Here is a 7,331-nt window from a genome sequence, read left to right on the forward strand (position 1 = left end):
ACTGTTTACAAATTTTGATATGGCATCATTCATAGTATTGAAGGTACCAGCTTGCATGATAAGTTTAACCTTATCGATTGTACAATTTTTAGTCATTGCTTTGACTGCATGCTGAGTGGAATAACTTCTAGCTAACTCTAGGGGTAAGCCATCTGTTATATATGCACCTTCTAAAGATTTTGTCATCTGCTCAACCTCTTGTGTGTACTGATTAGCAGTTTTATTGCGTTGCTGTAGGTTCATCAGTTTTGCTGACAACACTTCTACAGTTGCTTTTTAATCTGGAAATGACTTCAGTTATTGTTGTTTCATTTCCGATTAGATTTCTAGCGACACCTTTTAGCTTTGTTTTGTTTTTAACTTGTTAAGTTTTCAGCTTTACCATCGAAAACTGGTATAAGCTTGGATGCTGTATTAATAAAATCAATATTAGATTGTGCAATTGTGATATTGTTTCTTATTTTGTTTTCTATTATGCTTGAACTATCATCAGAATCTGTAGAATTATCCAGATCTGACATTAAAACAGCTGGAATAGTAAGCTTATTTAAATCTTGCTCTTCTATTTTAGGATTTGTTTCTGTAAGGTCTTCTGATTCTATTTGGTCAATGTCAGTTTGTTTTGTTGATTCCGGCTCATCACCAGTTTCAACTGCTAGGGAAGTGTTAAGTATAGTCGGTACTGATATGTCCAACTTAAACTTTTGTTTCATTGATATTAAATTAGATCGTAGTCTGATCAAAAATTTAGATACTTGGGACCAATGATCTTGATTTAATTTTTCCCTCTGGCCATGTATTAGTATTCGTGCTTCATTAAAGCATTTTACTAGAATTTCCACATGTTTTTTAATGGTATTTTATTGAATTGGCCTTTTTTGAGTAAGTGACTTATATGATTTATCAAAATCAACTTTCATGTTATTTATTTGCTTATATAATTCATTCCATTCCATTACATTGTGGAGATGAATTATTTCTTAAAGACCATCATTACTATTGCTCTACCTAGTATTGGGTGTTCGTCTACTACTGATCTAACTTGTACCCCTGGAATGATGGATAGGACAATTTCCTTTTGGGTGCTTGTGCAATGAATTAGTGGAGAGGCATCTAAATTAAATTTTTTAATATATACATTTTCTAATTCATAAATGCTTACTGAAGCTGGTGCAACTAATTGCAGAATTCTTTCTTTAAAATGAATGTCCCTATCATATGTGTCTCTAATTGCTTTTAGAGTAGCCATTTTTAGTTAATTTATTTTTTATTTATTTATTTTTATTTTATTCCATTTTCTTTAATTTTAAAATTTAATTACAGCATTATTTTTCTATTAATGTTGTTTGTGCCAAAAAACTTTTTTTTAAATTTTGTCCAGATCATTTTCCTGGCTCACATATTTTTTCTTAAGACATTTATTATGCAATTTATAAAGTTTATAGAAACAATTTGAGCACATTATAACAACAATTATTATTAACAATGTATGAATTAATTCTAAGTAAATGTTATCCGACTCGACTTTATTGATAACATTTGCAGTGGAGTCCACTGACTTACCATCTACTATAGCCATTTTTGGCGTATATACTTTTAAATTATAAGAATCTGTTTCTGTAGAAAATTTACTTATTGCATTACTTTGCATCTATTTTTACAAGTTTTCTACCTATTTTTGTGTATGGTTTTCAGGCCACACTCTAATCGGGCAACTTTTATGTCGCTCAATTTTAACATTTGTTTTTATGAAATAAATGAAAAAATATGCTTCGCAGTGCAATTAAAAAAATTTTGCAACGCAGTGCAGCAAAAAAAAAAATTATGCGCTCTTCGTAGCGCTATCGGTTCACTCTTCCTTGGTCTGGCTTGATGCGCCCGACGGTACCGGTGCTGGCTGCACAGGCTGTACCTCTATGGTGGGGCACCGGTGCTGGCTACACAGGTGTACTCGCAATGGGGGGAGTACAGTGGTTCCTCGCAGTCATCCGGGCACGTCTTCTTCAGCTTTGGAATGGCAACTTTTTCTGGAGGAGGCAATGTGTTTATAATTTTGGCAATATTTGGGATTACAGGGTAGGTTGATGTGTGTGTGGCTGTGGTCTGATTTTTACGTACTGTTAGCAAATTTTTTAAGTGTTCAACTTTGGCATGTATTTTTACCGAGTTGTTCCATCTATTGCATTGCCGCTGATGAGCAGCTTCAGTAGTTCAGCCTTTCTGGCTTTTAATCTTTTTACCACGCCACTTCGTTTGGCACACATCACACTCTACTCTAGAGGTGCAGAAACATCGAGTGAAACATCGATGTTATCGGAACCATCGATGGTTCGTGACCACCATCGATGTTTTCACAAACAACTCTGCGCTCGGTGAGAAAAATTTGTAAGTAAATGAATTTCTTATTGTTTTTTCTAAAAACTAACAAAATTGTTGATAATACTTAGGATTTCTAGTTGATGGTGTTGGTGGGCGTTGATGGATGACGAAGGCAAGATGGAGAATTACCTGAAAAGTAAGTTATATATCCTTACAAGCCCACGCTTCCTTTAGATATGTGTGCATGTATGTGTATGTACACACATACATTCATAAATTTGCTACTAATGCCGCAAAAATTTGGCGCAAGCGTTAAAATAAAGTAGCTCTTGTTTTGTTATGTTGTTTAGTGAATAGAAAATTACATACAGTTTAACATGCTTTTCTTAAATTTTTAAATAATTATGACTAACATGTTAAATAAGAAATATTTTTTACAGATGACTGCTAACAACGAACTGAAATTGGTTGCAAAAAAATTTTTCTGTATACAAGCCTCGTCCTGTGAGTCTGAACGAGTATTCAGCAAAGCTGGACAAACCATATCTGACCGCAGGACAAGGCTTAAGCCTGAAGTTGTTGATCAACTTTTGTTCCTGAATAGAAATAGACACTTTAAATGATCTCAAATAAATCTCATGTTACTGTTTGTGCTGTTTCTGTTCTTTTTGCATTTTTTTTTTTTTTAAACATCGAAGTTTTTTTTGAAAACATCGAAAACATCGATGGACACAGATGAACACAGATGTTTCTGCACCTCTACTCTACTCACTGCTTTTCTTCTTTTGGTTCTTGTTATTGTAGTGTATAGTGTAGTGTTGCTGCCGTTGTTTTTGTCGTTGCCGTTTGTTGCTGTTGTCTTCTTATTCTGTGAGGTCCATATCCAGGTCCAGATTCTTTCGGACCAAAGTCACGGTCGCCATGTAGTGAGAACGCATCTTTTGGTAGTTTTAATATTCTTTATTTGTATTCTTTATTTGTATTCAGGAGCAGCATTAATGCCGCTTCCAACGTCAAGTTGTTTCTGATTTAACAATTTTCCTTAGGTTCTAAGTAAGCCTAAGTCTCGTAGCTGCGCTGCCTACAGTTGGACGGCAGAGAGACGGCTATGTATATCTTATATATATTAGTGTATTTAATTATGCTCTCTTTAGCTGGAGCGCGAGGGTATATATATGTACTTGAGTTTGGCTGAGCGGCCGGCGTGGGTAACAGAATGCTGACACTTGCACTTTCTGTGAGCGCGCCGATCGACTCATGTTTCGGCCACTTAGGTTTTTGACCGGGCCTTTGTTTATGTAAACACTGCAACAAAGTGTTACAGTGTGTTTGCTTCAAGTACTCTTGGTACAGTAGATATTCAATAAATGTGCATACTACACTATGTAGGAATATAAAAGTTCCAAACTAGTATTTTGCTCGTCATTGTTGCTATTTTCGCCATATTTAGAGTTGTGTAATGTGTTTTTATACCCGTTACTTGTAGAGTAAAAGGGTGTACTAGATTCGTCGGAAAGTATGTAACAGGTAGGAGGAAGCGTTTCCGAGTCGATCTAGCTATGTCCGCCTGTCTGCCCGTCCTTATGAACGCTGAGATCTCGGAAACTACAAAAGCTATAAAGTTGGGACTTGGCATGGGATTTCAGATTTCGATTCCGAGGCCTTGTATGCAGCGAAAGTTTGTTACGCGAATATGCCACGCCCACTCTAACGCCCACAAAACGCCCAAGCCTGTTGGGCCCACAATTTTCATGCTAGCAAAAAAATGTTAACTGAAAGGTGTTAGTCTTGTCAATACCAATGGATTGATCCAATAAAAGTTTGCCAAGCCCATTCTAACGCCCACAGGCCGACCAAACCAGTGGCGCCCACAATTTGCTTACTAGAAACAAAATATTAACTTAAATGTATTAGTCTCATCAATACCTATTGATTGACCCAAAAAAAAGTTTGCCACGCCCACTCTAACGCCCAGAACGCTTTAATCTTTCTACCGCCCACATAACAATATATTGAGATCGCGGGTAGGTGAAGCATTCTAATCTCGCTTTGCTGCCCGAATATCTTCATCTCCCTTTGGTCTATTTAGCTGAGTACCGGGTATCTGATAGTCGAGTTACTCTTCCTTGTTTGATTTAGGGTTGTGGTATATAATGTATAATGATTTCAGTCAGAAGTTTGCAACTCTTCCTGCTATCAACAAATATAACGAAGCTTTAATTATTTTCTCACTAATATTCCCATCTTTATTTAAATAATGATATTCCTAAGAGAAGAAAATAATATGTCTAAAAACACCGAAGTTAAAATTTTTCAAACAAAAGATTCCATTATTTTTTCGATTATTCCTTCGGCAAGCCGAAGTTTGTATACCCTTGCAGTTATAATTATTAAATTTAAAAATACAAAAATTGATTTTCCCAATAGTATAAGATAATATATCAAAAAACACCGAAGCTATAATTTGTTTCACATTTTTTTCCCACCAGTTTTCCGATCGTTCCTATGGCAATTATATGATATAGTCGTCCGATTTTGATAAAATTAAATTCAAACTTCAGAACTAATTAAAAAATGTTATTTCCAAGCGTAGGAGGTTATATGTTAAAAAACACCGAAGCTATAATTTGTTTCATATTATTTTCCCACCAATTTTCCGATCGTTCCTATGGCAGCTATATGATAAATTCGTCCGATTTTAATAAAAATAAATTCAAGATTCAAAACGAATTAGAAAATGTTATTTCCAAGCGTAGGAGGTTATATGTTAAAAAACAACTTACAAACTTCTGACTGAAATCATAATACCCTGTGCAAGGGTATAAAAACCCCGAAGTAATAATCTTTCAAACCAAATAAAAAAAACTTTTCGATTATTCCTATTGGACACATGGGATATACAAGGGTGGTCAAAAGTATTTTAAATGCCGTTTGAATGATACAATACATTTCTTAACACATTCAGTACTTATTGAAAAGGACGAAATTGTGTGAAAATGTCCTTTTTGAACTTTTTTCCTCGACTTGAAAACTTAAATTTTTTGATGCAAAAAGTTTCTTCAAACAAAAATAATAGTAACTGCAAAAAGAATTTTTCAAAAATCATTTTGCTTATATTTTTTATGATTTTTTAAAGGTGACACTGTCGGAAAAAATTTGTATGAAAAAGAGAAAAATATGGCTAAAATGCATGTTTCTAAGCATTTTCAAAAAATCATAAAAAATATAAGCAAAATGATTTTTGAAAAATTCTTTTTGCAGTTACTATTATTTTTTTTGAAGAAACTTTTTGCATCAAAAAATTTAAGTTTTCAAGTCGAGGAAAAAAGTTCAAAAAGGACATTTTCACACAAATTCGTCCTTTTCAATAAGTACTGAATGTGTTAAGAAATGTATTGTATCATTCAAACGGCATTTAAACTACCTTTCCATTGATGCCAAAGTTAACAAGATGTAAGTTCAAATTATGAATATATTTCATTTTTTTTTTGTGAAAATACAAAAGTATTTTCACAAAAATACTGTCAAAAGACCACCCTTGTAGTTGTCCGAGCCGGCTCGTTCAGACTTATATGGACAAATCCGACAAATGGTCAACCAGGACCGAAACAAAAAAATCTTCATAATCATCGTATTTTTTGCGTATTTTCACGAATAATTGGCCTTTTTTTCATTTTTTCCGTTTCTACGCAAACTAGTCCCTCCGTTTTAAAGCTATCGGGCTGAAGAACGAGATGATTCAACTTTGGGAGAACTCAAGTTTGAGTTATTCGAATTTCCAATCAATATTTCGAGATTTTTAAGAGGAAGACCTTTGGAGTCGATTTTCACGAAATCCTTTTCCTTACTTCTAGCTCTTATGGTTTGGGTTAGGGGACCATGATCGAAATCGACTTTTACCTTTTTATAGAGACTACGATAAATAACTTTTAGAAAATAAGGCATACTTATAAGATAAGTCTAAACAATTTTATTAAGTTATGACAGAGATTCGAGCTCACTCACAGGGACAACGCATTAACCGGGCGGGGAGGGGACCGGCGACACCCGGACCCCCATTGCCCCAGACATCTACACTTCGGTCCCGCCGGCACCTGGCCAACATGCTGATCGCATCGGCAGTGATCTTCATAGCCTGCTGGTCCCCACTCATCTTTTGCATCTTCTACAAAAACTTCGGCAGCAGTTCAGCCAGATCTCCGTTTACGTATGCCTCCTGCTGGGTGAGTCAAATCCCATGGTGAAATGGGACCAGGAGCACTCACTTACCAACGAATCTTTTTCAGGCTACTTCTACTCGGTCAATAGTCCGGTGATCTACTGGGCCCTGAACCACAATTCGCTTCGACAATCACCCTGCGCACCCATCATCCGCCTGCGATCCATGCAAAACTTCCTGAGGTCGCGCTTCCGGACTTACACTGCCCCGGCACCTCCATCGTCCACCAACGAGGCGGCCTTGGGTGCCTTCAACCCCAAGCTGACACCAAAACAGTATAGAGCTCATGACTCTTCGCATTATTTCTACTAGTGTGATACTAAACTTATCTTCATATACATATGCCTTTATATACTCGCATACATAATATATTTTTATCTACGCCGTGTATGTACATTGTACACAGCTTTCCTATATTTAGATAAATAAACTAATAATACAAATTTTAAGATAATGTTCCATTTCAATTTCATACCGTGTATGTTTACCGAAAACGAAATATAACGGTCTATGTATTATTTTGCCATTAATTATCGTTCCTATGGCAGCTATATGATGAAGTCGTCCGATTTGATTTAAGTTTTATTCGAATTCTGAAATATTAAAAGAATGATATTCCCAAGAGTGGATATTAATATGTCAAAAAACAACAAAGTTATAATTTTTTTACATTAAAAAAAATATTTTTTGATAATTCCGGCTCGTCTCGACTTATATACTACATGCAATATAAATAAGGAAAGTTTCATCCCGATAGCTTTAAAACTGAGATACTAGTTTTTGAAGAATCAGA

General features: G+C 35.3%; 1 long non-coding RNA gene across 1 annotated transcript; it reads left to right on the forward strand.

Moving 5' to 3' along the window:
- Positions 1–2,005: 2,005 nt before the first annotated feature.
- On the forward strand, positions 2,006–6,896 carry LOC119562586. Its single transcript, XR_005221895.1, has 3 exons — positions 2,006–2,515; positions 6,327–6,542; positions 6,606–6,896. It is a non-coding gene; the product is annotated as an uncharacterized LOC119562586 (long non-coding RNA).
- The last annotated feature ends 435 nt before the right edge of the window (positions 6,897–7,331 follow it).

This window comes from Drosophila subpulchrella, unplaced genomic scaffold, assembly GCF_014743375.2.
Source record: "Drosophila subpulchrella strain 33 F10 #4 breed RU33 unplaced genomic scaffold, RU_Dsub_v1.1 Primary Assembly Seq64, whole genome shotgun sequence".
In the NCBI taxonomy this organism is placed as follows: domain Eukaryota; kingdom Metazoa; phylum Arthropoda; class Insecta; order Diptera; family Drosophilidae; genus Drosophila; species Drosophila subpulchrella.